The sequence below is a fragment of the Phacochoerus africanus genome, chromosome 1 (genome assembly GCF_016906955.1).
Source record: "Phacochoerus africanus isolate WHEZ1 chromosome 1, ROS_Pafr_v1, whole genome shotgun sequence".
Taxonomy (NCBI): Eukaryota; Metazoa; Chordata; class Mammalia; order Artiodactyla; family Suidae; genus Phacochoerus; species Phacochoerus africanus.
The window spans coordinates 225,416,313-225,436,941 of record NC_062544.1 but is presented as its reverse complement, the minus strand read 5'-3'; the positions used below and the strand labels follow the sequence as shown (position 1 = coordinate 225,436,941).

Below are 20,629 nucleotides of genomic sequence, written 5' to 3'. Positions count from 1 at the left end.
TTATTTATTTGTGATAAACTTAAATGACCCGGCGACGGAGGCGGGACTCGAGACGAGGACGAAGATGACGAGGGACGGCCGGGGGCCAATTGCCGAGGGGGCTTCCGCGTGAGGGGCAGCGGCGTTGGCCAGTGAGAGGCAGGTGTCTGGAGCGCTCTAGGCCTATGGAGCCGGGATGCCCCAGCGGAGGCGGCGGTTACCCGCTGTCTGGCGCGGCAGGCTGGCGGGGGGGTAGCCACGGGAGGCGAGAAGCGGGGTGTCGCTGTCGCCGACAGCTGAGGCGGCAGGAGAAACCTGGATGAGGGGCGGTGTGAGAGAAAACGGGAGAAAGGGTCTGCCGAGGCGGCGGCGCTCAAGGCCACGCTGGGTCAGGCTTGATTCCTGAGGAGTGGGGTGCAGGTTGCCAAGCCGGGAGGTCACCAGAGGCCGCTGAAGCAGTGCCAGTGCTCAATGGGAAAATGTGTTCGTTCAGGAGGTTTAGAAAAATACTATGTAAAACAGTTGGGAGTAAGCTGCCCTAATATAAATGAGGATATTATCCTATCGGGAAAAGCAGATTACCAAACGCCTGAAGTACCTACGACCCAACCGGAGCCTACAAAATTGAATATCCTGAGGGGTAAACCGAAGGAACAAATAAAGCAACATGGAAAATTAAATGCGGGTCAGATGCTTCAGTAAAACCTTCATCCTCATCCATTTGTCACTCAACATAGCACTTCCCAGAGCCATATTCTTACCAAGAGTTGGTCCAGTACCCAGGCATTAGGGGAAAAAAAAAAAAAAAGAATGAAGCTTAAAGCCGGCAGGAAGCTCAGGAAAGATTCCTAAAAAGGACTAAATGAAAAACAAAAAACAAACAAAAAAAACCCTGCAGAATAAAAAATTGCCATAATTAGGGAATTCCGAAATAATTTATCACAAAATAGACTTCATTAACAATGCCATATGTACAAAAAATATATTTGCAATGTGAAAATAATTTTTTTTATAGGACATGCTTTTGATGTGTTATTTCCAATAAACTCAAGTCCTCTGAATTTTATCTTAGGCTTCCTTGGGACATCCAGCCTGCCTTAAAGAAAAAATTCATGATACTTGTTAAAGATAGTTAGGCAGACTTTATTCAGGACCATTGAGATAGCTATGGCTAGGATCTTTGCATTTAGATTTTGCAGGAGAACAGCTAGATTGGGCTCACCCTCATGTTTAGAGGGGATAAGTGGGAACTTTAGCTAAGAAACAAGGTGAGGGTCAGTGGAAGGGAAATTGATAAGAGGAAATATTAGAGGTAAGAGGAAATTTTGGCTAAACCAACCTAGTAGGATTCTTGCTGAAGACAGATCAGGGTGATCAGACATTACCTTGGGGATGATGGAATCTAGGATGATTGGGGAGGGAGGATTCTTGCTAAACCCAGCTTTTGTAAGGAAGTGTACAGATGCCTGGCTTTAATTAGTGGTCTTTGGCAGAACCTAAGCAAAATAAATTGGCCCTAGTGAAAAAAAAAAAAAATGTGTAAAGCCTTGACCTCATAAATACCATTACATCTATCTTTTGAGGAATATATGTATAAGAGTTTTAGATCCACAAAATTATTGCATCAGATGTCAAATTTGAAGACCAGTAAAATGTACACATTTCTGTTGAGTCTGGAAGCCAAAACATTTTAGGATTTATGTATAAATCTTAGCAAAAAAGTGATGTAGTGACTGTAGTAAGTATTCCATACAAAATAACTAGCTTCACATGTGAAAATTCAGTAAAATTTAACAAAGGTGTTTAAATAGTTTAATTCCACAACTTTTCTGAAGTACAATGGCCACACCCTCCAAGTACTTTATAAAGCTCATCCTTTGCAGCAAGTCTTTAAAGCTGTTGTTCAATATCTGTACATGAGAGCTAATAGGGTTATAAAGATGAGGCATGAGGAAAGCAATGTAAAATACTCTAATTGAATATTAGTGATCAGCTTATAAAATCATAAACTCAAAGAGAAATCAAATGTAGAGTTTCAGACTTCTGTCACTCCTTCCTCTGAAATTTTGCCCCTCAAGCTTCAGTCACTTTGGCAGAGTCAAACCCTGTCTTCTCTTGCCTCTTTCCAGTGAGCCTGTAGCTTTCTAGCCAGACCGTATCCCCTCACTTCGTGAATTAGAAATGTCTCAGGGAAAGGGCCAGATTGACTTTAGAGCCCTTCCTGTGCTTCCCTTCTCTCAGGAATCATAGCCCCTTAAACCCTGTCTGAATTAATTGTCTTCAAACTAATTTATATATATTTTATTCAGCTTTTATTGTTTCTGACACAGAATTAGTCTAATATGAGCACTCCATTATAGCTGAATTCCTGTGAATTAGTAGAAGTCACTTGCCAAGCTGAGCATATAAAACCAGGCCACAGGTCTTTTAATATACAAATTAAATATTCCTAACCATTGTCTTAATAGAGCAAGTATGACTTTATCTAAATTCAGAATGTCCCAATGAGAAGTCTAAAATTTTCAGAGTTGCTTAATAAGTCCAAAGGATCACTTTTATTCATTGTATCATGACCAGAATATGTGGTTTATTCACTAGTGAGGGTTTCTGTTGATGCAGTTGCATCTACCTGGTGTTGCTTTGAAAATTGATGGGTCTTTGTTTACAATCGATAGTGTTTCAGTGTCTGATACACATGTCACTACAGCTGATCCCACCCTAATTTCTATGTTGTGGAAACCCTTTCCCTGTGTTAGTATCATTTATGGTCTCACAAGCCTGGGCTTCATAGCTTATAGTGAATTTGTTGTAGAGACCTTTCAGAAAAAGAGAGTGAGAGAGACGGAGGGAGGGAAAGAGAGAGTTTTCTCTTGGCAGAGTGGTGGCATCAGAAGGATTTCTTGCTTCAACCGTATGCTAAGCCAGAATGAGCCCTTTCTTATAAACTTTGTGTCTAATCCTTAAGTAAAGATGGAATTATTTCACTCATTGTCCTAAGGTCTGCTCCAAATTCTGTGACTAGTTAAATCACACTTTGGCTAAGGAAAATTTATGATGGCACCAAAAAGCAATCATTCAAATGTGACTTACCCAGCAAGGTTTCCTCTCTCTAAGGCTTTGTTGTTCAGTGAATGCCCCAATGTTGACATGAGGACCACTTTTATCCACAGACATGATTTATGTTGGAAATCTACTAGAGAAGATGTATTTGTTTCCTATTGTGTTGCAACCAGTTATCACAAATTAGTAACTTAAAACAACCCAAATTTGTCATTTTATAGTTTTGGCCATCAGAAGTCCAAAATCAATCTCAGCTAAAATCAAGGTGCCACCTGCATTTCTTAGCTTGTGGCCCCACCCTTCATCTTCAAATCAGTAGAACAGATTTGTCTAGTTGCTCTCTCTCTAATTCTAACATCCTTTTTTAACACTTACCTCCCTCTTAAGAGGATCTTCGCAATTAGTTTGGGCTACAGGGATAATCCAGAATAGTCTCTTCATCTTAAGGGCCTTAGTCACATCTGCAAAGTCCCTTTTGTCATGTGACATTCACAGGTTCTGAGGATTAAAATATGGACATCTCTATGGGCAAGGGGACAATTATCCATTCTACCACAGAAGGCTTCTTGCCACTCTCACCATAAATTCTTAAACAAGCCCAAGGTCTGTAGGGCTCTCATTTTTAAAATAGTATTTACTATTCTAGGAGTGTCCTTGTGGTGAAGTGGTTTAAGGATCCATCACTGTCACTGCTGTGGTGCGGCTTTGATCCCTGGACCAGGAACTTCTGCATGCTGTGGGCACAGCCAAAAATAAATAAATAAATAAATATAAATAAAATTGAATTTAATATTCTAAACATAATTGCCTAGGTCTTAACAACAATCCCTGAGTGGATCTTTCTTTTATAGAATTCCATAACCCAAGTATTAAACTCCTGAATTTCTGCAGCTCAAAAATTTATTTCTGGACTGTTTCCTAATGTGTAGACCTTCAGAGGGTTAGGGTAGATTAGGTAGAGATGGCAAGTAGGGCTTCTACATTGTTAATTGTTTTTAGAGAACAGATTTAAAATCTGTTTTTTTAAGGTCATTTGAAATTATGCAACATGTTTCAGTTTGGAAATAGCTCAGTTTATCAGAGATTAATTACTGTCTCTCACAGGCCAATGGAAAATGCAGTGGCATCTCATCAAGAATCACAGCCAGGAAGCTAGAGTCAGAAGAAAGGCTGAACTCCAACAAGTTTCTTTTTTTTTTCTCCTTCCACAATCCAGTAAGCCCATTCTCTAATGGTTGTTTTATTTTTTGTCTTGGTAATTGGCAAAAGGAACAAAAAGACCTTTGGTGACTTGTTTTTTTTCTTGAAGAATATAACTTCACATTATATCAGAGGTCTCTAGCTTTGTGAACCCTACCAAAAGTGGATCATGCCTCTAGGTGAAGAAATACTAAAGATCATCACCTGCTAGAGAAAAGCACAAAAGAAGCTTAACAGGTTAGTTTCCTTTTTTTTTTTTTTCAAATTGTGCATGCCTAAACTATTTGTGCAGAAAGTTAATCTTCCTTGTGTTAAATCTCCAGACAAGATTTGTTTAAAACCAATTTAGTAACTCTGGTGTTTTCTTAAACATCTTAGAATTTTAATGTTTCCAAGTTGATAAAATGAACCTAAATGAATGATTCTAGGTTCTAAATGCCAAGGACATTTTAAGTTTCAAAACAGGATGCCTTTATGAGATTGGGATTTAAACAACTGTCCTCATAAAAATCATTGGAAAGTACAGAAGCCACAGGGGGAAATGACAGTAAAGTTCTAACTTTGACGACTGAACTGGTATTTTGAAAAAAAACAAAAAACAAAAAAAACCTGATGCCTATTTTCAGCACCTTTTAAAGATACACAGTAAAGTTGGTGGCTTAAAAAATACGCAAGTATATTATGTTTAACTTAATTTTCTTGGCCTTCCCCCCACCCCGCCATGCAAGGCTTTTTTCCTCCAGTTTTTAACAAGTTGTCATGAAAAATGTTTTCCTTGCCTTCTGATTTTATCATTTCCTTCATTGGCTATACACTTTGCAAATAATATTCAAAATTATGAGATTGCAGTACTGTAATTTTCAATGAAACTTTTTCTATAGATCCATATTCTTCTGTCATTATGGCCAGTACAGATAAGCTCACTATAGGTCAGAGGCTGGTTTTGGAGCCAAGAGCTTTAAAAATGTTCAAGGGTTTGACTGAAAGACTAGTGCCGTTGAAAGCATATAAGAACTAAACACTTGTAATGAGTGATTATATTTTCAGGAAATTGAGATGATTTAGATTGGGGGGGGCAGTGAGCAAAGAGTGGTTCCTTATAAATAAAAGGTCCAAGAGCATATATCACAACCCTTGCAAGCTTGTCTACCTCCGGTCACTCCTCAGGCATTTGAGTGTTTCTCATATCAGTAGTGTAAGAGAAGTGATACGTTATGTCTGAAGTCAATTTGAGTTCCTTTCAAAAGGAACAGAAGACTGAGGGAAAGAGAAGGAAAGCCTTTTAGACCTTTTTCCTGATTCTCATTTTGAACATTGTGATTTCCTTTAATTTGTTATCTTCTGGATCTGCTTACTTTCCTTGTCTGTATTACCTACGCTTCAAATTCAGAGGTAATCTAAAATTTGAATTTGGTAGGAATACAAAGCACAAATCTTTAAAATTATCACATTATTATTATTTGCATTTTTTTTCAAGAATTGATCACACACTGGGGCAAAATGTTATTTGCATTTTTGTGTGGTGATTTAAATATGATTTTATATGGCTTAAATATTGTAGGAAAAGTCTTTTCTCCCCCCATTCTTCCTAAAGGCTAGTAGAAATTTGAACTCTAAACATTCAGTTATTTATGTTTTGAACATATGTTTATTGAGAAATTCCCAATTTTCTAAGCATTGCATATGTAAATACAACTTAGGTCCCTACTCTCACTAATCACACAGTCTACTGAAAGAAACATGATAATTCTATTAAAATCCAAAAATGGCCATGAGGAAGTTATGTTTTAATACCTAACACTTATTAAATACTTACTATATGCCTAGGAACTATATATACAGTTGATTTTTTAATAGCATTATGAGTTAAGTACAATTATTATCTCCACTAACACAGATGGAGAATTAAGGCTTAGCAAGGTTAAAAGCATAGTGATTTCAGGGAGTGTCAGGTAGTTTACTGTGATTGACATCTGTGTAACAACTGAGATATCCTTTATTGTGGTATAGAATTGATTCTTGATATTTTTTTTCTGATAGACTGGTTGAAATATAATCTCATAAATTGGTTCTCTTTTTCATCCTCTATTTTAACCATCAAACTCATGACCTGCTTGTCTGACTCCCCTGATAATCTGCCCATTTGTCAGGGTCTAAGGTTAATAGGGGTAGAGAAACCCTGGGAAAGAAGGGAGCAAAACTCTGACAGTAACAGATGCCTAAGAAAAGAGATCCAGAAAAGAATAAAGACAGCACCCAAAGAGAGGAAATCTCCGAAATGAAAGATGCAGAGAAAAAATGAAGCCATATGAATGTCAAACCTCTTCTGTATGTAGGAGCTAACCAGTGCCCATGGCCTTGATCCATGTAATCCTTCCTTATTCATAATGGTGTTGGAGAGAGAGGAAGCCTTAAGCCTCCTGAGGTTTAAAATAGATAACTAATAATTATCCAATGGGGGCATATAGAACAACATCTGAATAGGTATTGGGAGGGTGATAAAATGTATCTAAACCATTTTCAACCTTTTTTTGGTAAGTTTCAGTCAGTACTATCCTTTAGAGTAGTAAATTGGGGAGTTCTGCTGTGGCACAGTGGGTTAAGGATCTGGTGTTGTCACTGCAGTAGCTCCGGTCACTGTTGTGGCAAAGGTTTGATCCCTCGTGCTGCTGCAGGCATAGCAATAAAGAAAGAAAGAAAGAAATTTTGTTCCATTTTGTTTGCAAATCTGGTTCTTATAATGGCTCTTTCGGTGGAGAAATAATCCAGTCTTGGAGCCACTAAATTGTGCAAAATAGGAACACTACTGAATTAATCAGGAGTCTACACTTGCAAGTAGAAGATACCCAACTTAAATCAATTTAAGTGAGAATGTATACTATACGAGCTTATCTGTGAAGATGGTACCTGATCGCTATTGCTAGCAATCGGTCTCTCCTGGACTTTTTCCTTCACTTTCGCTTTATTCCCAGGTGGCCTATCTCCATGTAATGACAGAGATGGTAAAGAGAACTTCAGACATCTATGATCTTCAGCACAATCTGGTTTAAATGATAAATGCACTGGCTCACATAACAGAAGTCCAGATGCAGTGCAGTTTTGGTTGTGATTTGATCGAACTCTCTAGGATTTTCTTTTTTGTTTGTTTTTGTTTTTTGGGGTTTTTTGTTTGTTTGTTTTTGCTTTTTAGGGCCACAGGTGCAGCATATGGAAGTTCCCAGGGTAGGGGTCTAATCAGAGCTACAGCTGCTGGCCTACACCACAGCTATGGCAATGCCAGAGCCAAGCCACGTCTGTGACCTATACCACAGCTCACGGCAGTGCCAGATCCTTAACCCACTGAGTAAGGCCAGGGATTGAACTGGAATCCTCATGAATCCTTGTCGGGTTTGTTACCACTGAGCCACTATGGGAACTCCCTCTCTAGGATTTCTGAGCCCATCTTTGTATGTCACCTGTAGCTATCATGGTCCTAGGCCTCATAGATATACACCACATCATCAGAGTAAAAGGACAGATTTCTCCCCTCACTTATTGGGTGAAAGTTCTGAATTTCATTCTGTGAGAACCAACTAAAGTCATTGCCCATTCAGGACCCAATATCTAGAGCAAGAGGTTTAGAAATTCTACTGATTGGCTTATTCTAATCAGACCCACTTCTGAGTTGTATCAGTCCAGCAACCCAAACCAAATACCTCTTACTTCTGACATCTGTTACCACCATCTGACAGGTAATATGGATGCTGAGAAAGGTAATGCCCACAATCATGGAAAAATGGAATGTGTATTTCTTTATTGTTCCAGGAAAAGTCTGGGGAGTTTCTCACTAGGAGAGTTCCATTGGCTGACACAAGCCTCAGGCTCTTCTTGGCCCCCCTGGACTAAAAGTAGAGAATAATTGGGTCTTCATAAGGTAGAGAGGAGTTTTGTGAGCAGGCCAGACAAGAGCTGTTACTATACTTTTTAGATCATATCTCTAAATCTTTTATATTCTGCATGGAAATTAGTCTTGTCTACTGCCATGGACACATAGATTAGAAAAAAATTACATTTTACAATTCTTGAACACTAATGGCTGAATTTTTATTTAGAGTGTGAAAAGATTAGATACTGTTTTCCAATAGGAGGAAAAAAATTGAGATTTATAGCAGCAGTTCTTACACAGAAAGAACAATATCTATTTTTCTGGAAACAGAAGCTGCAAGAAGGTAAATCATGTTTTAGGAGGAATTGGTAGAAAAAGACAGTTTTCTCAGTCCTTTCTTAAAAATCTAAGAAATGCAATAGTGGCAGATACAATGATTTAATTGTAATAAAAGGACACACAGAATAGTCTTTGCTATTAGGAGAAATGTTTATGAAATTTTTTCTTTTTCTTAATTAGCAAAATTGTAGTACAAATAATTTGACCCTGACTACCTTAAAATAACACACACTCTCACACACACACATACGTAATTTCCTTTCTTACATCTTCATTGGGTGTTTTTAAAGTTAAAGCTTTAAAATTTTGTAAAAGTTTCAGATTCAAGTATAGACTTCCAAGGAAGGATCAAAGTTATGAGATGTAATTTAAGAATATTGCCACATAAAATACTTCCAAGGTAACCTCTTTGATTTATCTTTTCTATTAAAAATTAATAGTTGGAAATGTCAAAACATCACAGACTTGAGAAAAACTTAAGCCTTGTAGAGTTATTCTGTATACTTATATATAATGAGCCTCTAGTGTACTGTCAGAATGCAACGTAGAGGTGAAGGCTGAGAGATAACACCCCACCTCCCCTGCTTCTGTGCCCCAAGATAAGTGTGGCTAGTGGTGGGGCAGTAAAACAGCTGATAATACACAAAGCTGATATTTTATGGCCTACACTCATTTTTCATTCTGCCTTACTGTAGTTAGTTAATTTTCCACCTCCAGGTATGATTTTTATTTGTGCAGAGAACTGAGAGTTGAAAAGTTTTGCCAGCAGATATTTGGTGCTATGAATACACAGTAGTGACTTAAGAAGGTTGCTGGTTGATTCTCCATCTCTAGTGGAGGTAAATTAAATGCAGGAGAAAAACCTCTCTATCTAAAAGATTAGATAAACTGTTCTTTCTGCTGTCTAGGAAGAAGTCTTATAGGGTATCCCACATTTGAAAGAAAGAATTTAGCTGTCATTAATGAAAATAGTGTGTAACAAATATGCTATTTTTATAATTTATAATATGCTCTTGGGATAATTTTAAAATTAGTTTTAGAAAGAATATTGGGATCAGATGTCACTCCAGTTTAATATGTTCTTCCTGAGGATCTCAGTCTGTGCGAACATTGTGCTGGCTCCTTTGGGAAGATACATAATACTTCTGCCGTCAAAGAGCTGAGGGTCTCAGTAACTAGAAATATAGACATGCAACTTGCAACAAAAGACACAAGAGAGCATATAATAAATGGGTAGTGTTTTATTCAATTATTTTCATGTCCAGTCATAGAGGTTCACTGGGGGTTTTCATTAGATTTCATGCAGTAAAAAGAGACATGAGATCTCATGGAACTGCAGGATAAAAAGCCATGGTATAGCAACATAGGAAGATAAGTTCTGGAGTCTTGTTCTGGACTCAAGGTAGGACCCCCAGCATTAGTGTGATGTAACTGCTTTCTGGGTATGTTTTTTTTCTCTGTCTTCCTCTCTGATGTCATCCCTTCTAGAGTTTAAGTTTAAGTTCAACTTCCTTAGAGAGAATCTCTGACTTAGCTAATCATCCTGAGCTTTTCTTGCCCAGCAATGGCCGGTGGGTACATAAACTTCTTGTTGGAATTGGGGAGAGGAAGATTGATCTGTGATGAAAGATACTGCTCCCTTAGGGTGCCTCTTCTACCAGGCTTTGTGAATGTGTGGCAGGGAGCACCATAACAAACATGAAAACAGTAGCAGTAAACATATTGGTAACAACTGCTCTGGGAAATCAAAGATGGGAGTACTTAATATGAAATTGTTAATCTAGTGAAACTTCATGGCTCGTGAATGGTGAGCAAGAATCTAGTTGTAGAGACTAGATGGGGAGAGATTCTGTTAAAAAAGTGTTGTGCCACCAAATTAATAGCTACAAAATGAGTAGTAACTGGAACACATTTTTAATATAACTTTAAAAAATTTGACTGTGAGCCAAAAACACTTACTTACAGCATTTAATTAGTCAGATTAAGGACTAATTTTCTAGCTGTGGAGGTGAAGCCAAGAGTAGTTTTTTGTTGTTGTTCTTTTTTTTTTTTTCCTACTGATTGAGTGGTTTTATGCAGAGATGTCATCTCAGTAGAGATAAGGATAGCTGATTATATTGTCATCCTCATATGAACTAAGGGGAAGAAAGGGGAAAATCCCTAGCAAAGAGAAAGTATAGTTTCTTACAACACCAGGAAAGGCATAGACTGATTTCCTTTGCTTCCCCATCCTCTGGTAGAAATCATAATTGCCACGAGCTTTGTATTTACCTATTAAGATTAGTCCAAGCACTTAGATGCGTAAGTTTCAGGACAAGAATTGATTTTCCCAACTAGGACTAAGTATCCACGCCCGAAAAAATCAGCTGTGGCCAGGAGATGGGTCACATTTTAGAAATGAGTCATCTCTCTCCACAAACTTATGGTTGGTGCAGTAGAGGGATGCAATGTGTAGAAAAAGGGTGCTGAGCAGATGCAACAAAAATTGTTCATTTCTGTGATCTCTTCCACACCAAGGAAATATCAGCCTCTCTTCTCATATGGGACTTGGTTTCAACTTTCCTTCAAAATCTGAACTGCTGATGTGGTTATCTCAAAGTTCTCTAGGATTTTATACTGAAAAACTTTGAAGCTAGACTATAATTCTAGTTGCTCCTGCACATTGGTCAGAATTATAGCATCCCCCAAGCACCATAAGTACTACTGTATACTTGTCCTTCCAAGGAAACTTTCAGTGACCTCTGGTGTACATTGGAAGTTGGGCAAGATTCTGTACCGTTCCTGGCATATCTTCAAGGGAGACGTGACTTCTAATAAGAGGGAAGGGCCCTCATATCTGTGTATAATTGCCTAAGAGAAGTATCATGTCTTATTTAGGAAGGTAACTAAAACCAAATATTAAAGACCCATGAGAGCCTTTTGTTCCTCAGTTGTGGTTCTACTTTCTCATACCTGCTTTGAGACCATATGGGAATAATAATGATAAAAATAACTAAAATGTATTGAGTACTTGTTATGTGCCAGGCACTTTCCAAGTCAGTGCTGGGAAAACTGCTATGGATTGGCTGCAGTCAAATCCAGCCTGCTACCTGATTTTATAAATTAAGGTTTTTGGGGAACATAGCTTCTTCCATTTGTTTACATATTATCTATGGCTGCTTTTGCCCTCCTACAACAGAGCTAAGAAATTGCAGCAGAGACCACATCATTCACAAAGCCTAAATTATTTACTGTCTGACTCTTTTCAGAAAAAGTTTACTGACCCCTGTTTTAAGCACATAATATGTATCTAATCTAATTCTTATCACAATTTCATCAGGCAGGTACTATTATTTGCTGTTTCATAAATGAAAAAACTAAAGCATAGAAAGGTTAAAATACTTCTCTTCTGCCAGTGTCACACAACTAGGGAACATTAGAAAACTAGGCGTATATCTTCCATTCTCAGAATTTTGAAGCTTTAGTCAGAGCAAATGTACATCAAAATTGCGATAATAATAGTTGCCATTAATAAAGTACATATATGAGGGCTAAGGTTAATAGATTTCAGTGGTTCTCACCCAGGGATGACTTGACCCCTGAGGAACATTTGGCAGTTTCTAGAGATATTTTGGGTTGTAACACAAGGGAGGGGAATGCTACTGACATCTAGTGGGTAGAGGCCAGAGAGGCTGCAAACTATTCTATAACACCCAAGAAAGCCCCCTACAACACATAATTATCTGGTCCCAAATGTCAATAATATCATTGTTGAGGACCCCTGATGTGATCTAGTCATTATAATATTGTTATCCCTTTTGATCTATAATCAATTCTGGCTCAGTTTACTCACTTAACTGATATTTAATTATACAGGGAACAAAGAAAAATTAGAAGTGAAGGTAGTATTGGTGACTAAAGAGAGAGACCTCCTTGGGAAACGGAAGATCCTTTAGAGTCCAGAGTACTTCTTGAAGAGGCAGAAGTTGATTGCTGTTAACTCCAGTGTTACATGGAGAAGACTCAGCTACTCCCTCTCCTAACCATTGCCATTTCCATGGTGACCGCTGGTTCCAGTTAATGGGTTCTTCTCATCCATATTTCTTTCTACTACACGATTTATCTTACAACTTCTGTATTAGTTTCCTATTGCTCCTGTAACAAATTGTCACACATTTAGTGACCTAAAACAAATTCATTCTCATAGTTCTGGAGATCAGAAATAGAAAATCAGTCTTATCAGTCTTAGTGGGATAGAATCAAGGTATCACTTAGCTCCTTCTGGAGGATTTGAGGGGAGAATCTATTTCCTTGACTTCTCAGCTTCTAGTGGCTGCATGTATTTCTTCCATTCTCAAAGCATGTCACTAATTTCTGCTGCTATCATTACATTGCCTTCTCTCTGACTCTGACTTCTGAATCCTTCTTATAAGGACCATTGTGATAACAGCAGGCTCACCTGGATTATCCAGAATAATTTCCCCATCTTGATATCTTAACTTCATCACATCTACAAAGTCCCATTGCCATTAAGATATTCATAGGCTCCAGGGATTAGGATGTGGACATCTTTGGGGGCATTATTCGACCTACCGAGGTTTTCAAAGCCTTATGTCCCCCACTCATTGCCTTCATTCTCGGTAGCACTCAGTTTCTGCTCTGTTCACTTGTCCATCTCCATCTATGTGTGTTTTCAAACTTCCGCCCTAAAAATGTCTGGTTGCCATTGAACAAAAAGTTCTCTTTTTGGTCAGATCTTATGTGTTAGGCTGTCCTGTAAGTTGATAGCCACAATAGATGGCTGCTGTTGAATCATATGCTAACATCTAACTAAATGATGCAAAGATAGTGTGATCTTGGGGTTCACAGCAGTGTAATTCATGGGTAAAAAAAATTTTGCAGCTGTGTGGTGAATTGCATTAGTGGCTCTAATTCTTTCCCCTTCCCCGTATCTGTGCTGTTTGCCATGAAACTTCGCCTTCTTACTGCTGAAGAGGCAGCGTATATTTTCTCATCCTTTGATTTGGGGCCTGGCCATGTGAATTATTTTAGCCAGGAGAATGAGGCAGAAGTGTCTATATGCCAGTGCTAAGCCTAGGTCGAGAAGACTTGCATTTTTTTTTTTTTTTAATTTTTGTACACTTCTACCATTGCTGCAGGAAGAACAGGCCCTGGCCATCTTGCTGGACCAAGGAAAAGAATGAGAGACATGCCGAGCTTAAGTGCTGCAACTGGGTTACTTCCATCAGCTCTTTCTAGATCAGTGCAACTCTATTCAATTCACTGGTAAATGAGCTAAGTAAATGCCACTGACATTTAGAGGTTCTTTTTCACACAGCGAGAGCTAACTGATACAGGCAAGAGTTTTTCAAAATCAGTCTGTAAATGTGGAAGCTTTAAGCAGAATGGGGTTGTGGGCATGACAAGACTCAAAGTGCCACACACTTCCGTCCAGCAAAAAGATGTTTTCCTTAAAGCCCAAGGCAGAAAGACTACAAACAACACAAAAGATTGATCAATCAAAAAACTGCAAAAAGGAAGAATGTATTTCCTTTGTAAGTACATAAGCAAAATTCTCAATCCTGGGTGCTCTCCGCTCTGAGTATGGCTGATAAATCCAATGTAATGGTCTTAAACCAGGCAAGGGAAGGTGTCTCAGCTATCTAGTGGAAGGGAAAATCTGTTGGTAGTTGAGGCTTTCTCATACCTTTTCATAATGTAAGCAGCACTCATGGTGAGCTGTGGGAAATGTAGGACAACATAGACATCTGCCAGCATCGGGAAGTGCACATGGAGAGTTTCATGTATGACATGGGCCAAAACCCAGAGTGCAAGAGCAGGACTTCCTCTGGAGAATCATCTTGGCTTTATGAAGTAGAAATATCTGATTAATTGTTAGAGTAGCCTGGAAAGATTGAGGCCACACAGAAGCTTTTAATATCCACCACTTCTCATGGTTCAGGGCAAGAATGACCACCATTAGTTATGTTTAGAGCATTTGTAACCATGATAGCCACTATTACTCCTTGCCTCTCACATGCTATTTGATAATTTGAGCTTGATTTTATTTAAATAATACTTTCTTTTGGTGCTCCATGGTTAACATGTTTTGAAGGAAAAGAGAGGAGTCATATAAAGCTTCCTAATATGTAGACTGAAATTTTCCCAGGTACACGATATGCTTCAAACCTGAAGACGTATGTGACACTGAAACATGTAAGGAACAATGTATACCATTTTCTCTGTTCTCTAAGTGTTTACCCTGCAGTTGAAAGACAAAATTCTTATATATAAGAATTTATATATAAGAATTTATATATAAGAATTTATATAAATTACTATGGGAAAACATTAACCGGCTGAGGAACTTTCTGTAAAAGTCTTATTCTATAAAATCTTTTAGGAAAATATTCAGCATAATAAAGGTAAAGTTGTTACAATAGCATTTAATTTTTTCTTTCTAAATTGATAAATATGTTAGAAACAGTAAACTATGTTATAGCCTAGGATAAACTGTACTATTAATTCTTTAAAAGCCTTTTAATTTATGATACTTTCGTAATCTGGTGAAATAAATGAAGACTCTCATAGATCTTTGAGTCAGACAATCAAATATTATTATTCTTAATGTATTACACTTTTATGACCATACATGTAATTTTATTTGGAAATGTTAAACTTGTGTTAATGCAGAAAGGACTTCATCCTTAATATATTACTTCTGAAAATTTTAGACTTTGAGAACCAATTTTGGCATTTATGAAATGGAGAAGTTTTCTTGGTTCTTTTTACATTGTTAATATATGTAGGATAATATACCACTACAGAAATGTCTTTTCTTCAGACTTATAAATAACAACAAATACTACTATAATAACCACCTTGAAATGAGTTTTTAATTGATTTGATGACTATAGTAGCAATTCCCAAAATATGCTAGCTCTGTTTACTTTTAATTTTATTCAGCATATGGGCATAGGAAAGCATTAGCATTTTCTGATTCCAAGGACGAATGTGTTTAATGTTAAAATAACTCAGAACAGTTTTATGTTTTTCATCATAAAGTTCAAGCAAGAAATATAAATACAGAAACTTGGGTCTGCTGCTGTTTTTCCATATAAATTTGGTCAAGCTGTCAAGGATATGATTATAGAGAGCTTGTAGATCAGCTCTTTGGGCTTCCTTTAATCACCAGCTCAACTGAACACATGGTACAATATTATTTTCCATGATAAACCAGTTATTTGAAAACATTCATACTGTGTAGACATGTTTTTAACCTGAATTTTATCCATCATCAATTCTGAATATCCTTTTCAAGCAGAATAGAGGCAGTACTGATTGGTGCCATACCTCATGATGGAATATCAGAAACTGATGGGAGTTTGGGTTTGAGTCTTTGTTCACACAGCCAGCTTGCAGTAAATACGACTCTCATCTCTTATTTCTCAACTGAACTTAATTTCAACTTTGAGACCTCGTTCTGCTGAGTGGTGGAAACTCAGTCACTTTGGGATTATACCTCTCTTCTCTCACTGTTGAGCCCAAGGTCCATGGGTCTTGTAAAATGCCAAGTCATGGAGGTTGGGGTAGAGAATTTGGTTAAGGTTGTCACCTGTCAGTCCTGGCATCTTGAGGAACAGCTTCCTTATCATCTGATCTTCGTTGCCTATCAACACAGAATACGTTCGAGTTTTTATTTTTTTTAAGATTTTTTCAAGTTTTCCCCATAAACTTGTTAAAAACTGTTTTCAGAGCCTAGTAGAAGCTTATAAAGCTTCTCTCTTCTCCATTCAATTCTCAGGGGAAGATTTCCTTGGGGGAGGGTTACTATAGCCATGGAAGCAAATCTGTGGCTTCTTAGGGAAGCCCAATCTACCTTTTCCCTGTGCTTTTTCACTTTTACCCAGCAACCCTGGCTTGACTCAAGCTTTGCTGCTTGCGGGGGAGAGGCTGCCACAAGCTGGTGAGCTCTGTCCCTTGACTATTCTTTGGAGTGTCACAGTCTGCTGTGGTTTCGCCCTTGGATGGAGCTTTTGCTTTGCACATTTGCAGAGATGAATACATGTGTCTTGCAATTGTATTTTTTTATGCTTGTGACTTTATGGAGGGGGTTGGGGAATAAGAGAAGGGTAAATGGGTTTAGGGGTTGGTGCAGAAGACAGATGGAATAATAATTTTTCTAATATGTTAGGGAAAATTGAGCCAGTCACATATACTTTGTTTTATATACAAATTTTTTAAATGGCTTGGAATGCCCAATGCTGAATAGGGTATAGTGAAGCAGCTTTCTTACACAATATGGGTAAAGTTATAACCAAAATAAATCAAATATCAAGAGGCTTAAAAATATCCAGAAATTTTATTTTTGAAGGAAATGTGAAATGATGATATATTTTTGCACATAATATGTTGATTGCAGGGTTACTTCTAACGGGAAGACTGAGGATAACAAATATTAAAGATTTATGGAGGTGATGGGAATGGTTCTAAAATATGGTTACATACATATATAATGGAATATTACACATCCATTAAAATGTTTACATTGTTATTAATGTTAACATTTTATCCATTAAAATTTTTACATTTTTATTACATTTTTATTGTGATCACTAAGCTTAAAAAAGCATAGTATGAAATTAAATGTATGTGACCTTAACTGTGTAAAAATAAGCATTAAAATACTTATGTCAAGATTGAATTATTATTACTGAATAATAATTATTGAATTATTCAAGATTGAATTATCTTGAATCATGTCAAGATTCAAGCAGTGTTTGCCTCTGAGCAGTGGGTGCTTCTTTTCCCACTTTCTCATACTAACATCAGTAAACTTTCAATCCACGATCCTCTACAGAATGTATTTTCTGTAGCATCATCAATACAAAATACTACATCACTGTAATAGATGGTGCTAAGTGAACCAGATAAGACAAAATATAGTCTTATTTCCCACCATCTACCTTTATTCCCTGCCAAATGATCTCTCAAGGAAATCTTACAGTGCCCATGTTAAGAAAAGTCTATTTTAGCTCTTTTTAAATGTTACAAAAACAAGGCAGCAGAAATGAGGAAATATAGCCTTTAATAGAGGTTCCTGAGCAAAGTGTGTTTCTGAGACTAATAGCATCAGCATCACCAGGAAACTTGTTAGAAATACAGATTCCTGGGCCCCTCCAGAGACCTGTTTAATCAGGGACTCAAGAGATGAGGCCTAGCAATGTGTGCATTAATAAGCCTTATAGGTGATTCTGATGCCCGACTATAAGAGCCGGTGGCCTGAAGACCAAATCTGCCAACTTATTGTATATAAAATGTTGTTGGAACACAGCCTTGCTCATTGTCTGTGGGTGCTTAGGGGCTAAAATAGCAAACTTGAGTAGTTTTGACTGAGACCTTCAGGCCCTCAAAGCCTAAAATATTTATCCTTTACAGAAAGTTTGCCAGCCCCTGGTCTAGAGGATAGAAACCTCTTGAATTTTAGCTCATACATATTTTTTTCTCCATTGAAAATATAGAATCTCTCTTGGGAGTTTCCTGGTGGCTCAGCAGGTTAAGGATCCAACATTATCATTGCTGTGGCTTCGGTTGGCGCTGTTGCAAGGGTTTGATCCCTACCCTGGGAACTTCTGCATGCTGTGGGGACAGCCAAAAAAAGAAAATACAGAGTCTTTCTTAAGCATTTACCCCATGACAGATGTTCTCTGACAAAATATGTATGAACTTATAACTTTAATTGAATATGCTGATGTGGATTCCACTAATGTAGAGATTTTTTTGGAATGCAGAATGGTTATTCTTGCCTAATATCATTAACTTGTTCTACAAATAAATATTCAATCAAAGGAAAAATATGTTTTTTGTTTTTTGTTTTTTTTGCTTTTTAGGGCCACACTTGAGGCATATGTATGGAGGTTCCCAGGCTAGAGGTCAAATCGGAGCTATAGCTGCCAGCCTACACCACAGCCACAGCAATGCCAGATCCAAGCCGCATCTGTGACCTACACCACAGCTCAGGGCAACGCTGGATCCTTAACCCACCAAGTGAGGCCAGGAATCGAATCCGCAACCTCATTGTTCCTAGTCAGATTCATTTCTGCTGTGCCATGACAGGAACTCCAGAAAAAAATAATTCTTAAAATGAAATCACGAAGGCTTATATGTTGCTCTGTTAAAGTATGATACAAAATAAATCTAAAGGGTTCCACCTGCTGGTAGAAATTAAAAATGACTGCAAATTAAAAGAATGCACTTCAAAAATTATCTGGTAAGTAAAAAATGATAGTTAAAAAAGTTTAGACTGAAAGGATGATCATCTAGTTTCTTTTTAAAAAGAATTAACATTTAATATGAAAATAAAATTATAATAATTTTAATAGATTACACAAACAGATAACTCAGTATTTTTAGGTTATAAGCTTTGTGAAGGTAGAAGCCATGTCTATCTTGCAAATCAGGATACTCCCATCACTAAGTAAAATGCTATCAAATATGTATAAGTAATTTCATAATGACTTAGAGTTGCATCAAACACTAGATTGTTACAGAAAGTTTTGTATTTTTAATTTAAAAAACCATGAAGTTATGTTATGAAACTATAGAAAACACATTTAGTAATAATTTTACTCCTTAAAAGGAAATACTTCATTAAAGAATTTAGCATAAATATATCATAATACATTTTATTTTAAGTGTGTCATTGAGGATAGGCTCTGTGGCTCCTAGGATAAACAACGACGTCTAAATTTCAGTAGCTTACGACGTCGAAGGTTGTTTATTGATTCACATCCATTATGACCTGCCTGCAGCTCTGCTTCACATGTGTCTTTATTTGGGGGCTCAGGTTGTTGAAATACCCTCTATAGGAAATATAAGTGGTCATCTTGACAGAGAAAGAGATTTGAACCATACACAGAATTTTTCCTCTTTTAAAACATCTTTTTTGAGATGTAATTTTCATACTATAAATTTGCCCATTCTAAGTGTACAATTCAATGACTTCTAGCCAATTTATAGAATTGTGTAATTACTACAATCAAGTTTTAGTATGTTTCATTTTCATCACCCTCAGAACATCTCTCAGCCCCATGTGTGATGAATTCCTGTTTGTACTCCTTGCCCTAGACAAAAATTAATCTCCTTTCTCTCTAAAAATTTGCCCTTTATGGACATTCCGTATGAATGGAACTATATAATATGTACTCTTCTGTCTGAGACTCATTTCACTTGGCATGTTTTTGAGTGAAATGCTTCCCATGTTTCATATATGCTGCAGCATGTATCAGTAGTTTGGTTCCTTTTATCACTAAATGATTTTCCATTGTGTAGATATATTGCATTTTTTAAATCCATTCAGCAGCATTTGTGTTTTCAGGTTTTTTACTATTGCATGTAAAGCTGCTGTGTACATCCACATGCAATATTTATGTAGACAAATGTTTTTATTTTTATTAGATACCTGGGAGTGGATTTGCTGGTTTGAATGATAAATCCATGTGTAATTTATTAAGAAACTGCCAAGCTTTTACAGTGTGACCAGCTGTTTTACATTCCTACCTACAACATATAAGAGTTCCACTTTCTCCACGTCTTTGCCAACACTTATTATTGTCTGCCTTTTTTTTTTATTATTATTATAGCCATTTCAGGGGCTATGGAGTAGTGTAGTTATTGCAGTTTTGATTTATATTTTCTAGTTCAAATGCCAAATGTGGTTAAGCATCTTTTCAAATACTTACTAATTGTATCTTTGTGAAATATCTATTCAAATCCTTTACCAGTTTTTTGAATTGTCTTCTTCTTAGTGAATTTCAAGAGTTGTTGATATATTCTGGATAAAATCTTTATCAAGTATGTAATTGGCACATATTTTCTTCCAGTAGGTAGCGTGTCTTTTTTGAAACACAAAGAAATTTAAACTTTCACAAAATCTAATTTATCATTTTTTTCTTTTGTGAATTATGCTTTTGGTGTTATATCTAAGAACTCTCTGCCTAACCTAAGATCATGAAGATCCTCTATTATTTTCTCCTCTAGAATTTTATAGTTTTAGTTCTTACATTCAGGTCTATAATTCATTTTTTTTCATTTTTAAAAAAAATTTATTGAAGTGTACTTGATTTACAGGGTTGTAATAATTTCTGCTATACATCAAAGAGATTCAGTTATACATGTACACACATCCATTCTCTTTCACATTCTTTT

General features: G+C 37.0%; 1 long non-coding RNA gene across 3 annotated transcripts in view; it reads left to right on the top strand.

The window, feature by feature from the left end:
* The first annotated feature begins 4,147 nt into the window (after nucleotides 1-4,147).
* LOC125133553 (uncharacterized) overlaps nucleotides 4,148-20,629 on the top strand; it is a 319,775-nt gene continuing 303,293 nt past the window's right edge. For all 3 annotated transcript variants that reach the window (XR_007136465.1, XR_007136464.1, XR_007136466.1), the window contains exon 1: nucleotides 4,148-4,476. This is a non-coding gene — a long non-coding RNA (uncharacterized LOC125133553). The remainder of the gene's footprint in view (nucleotides 4,477-20,629) is intronic.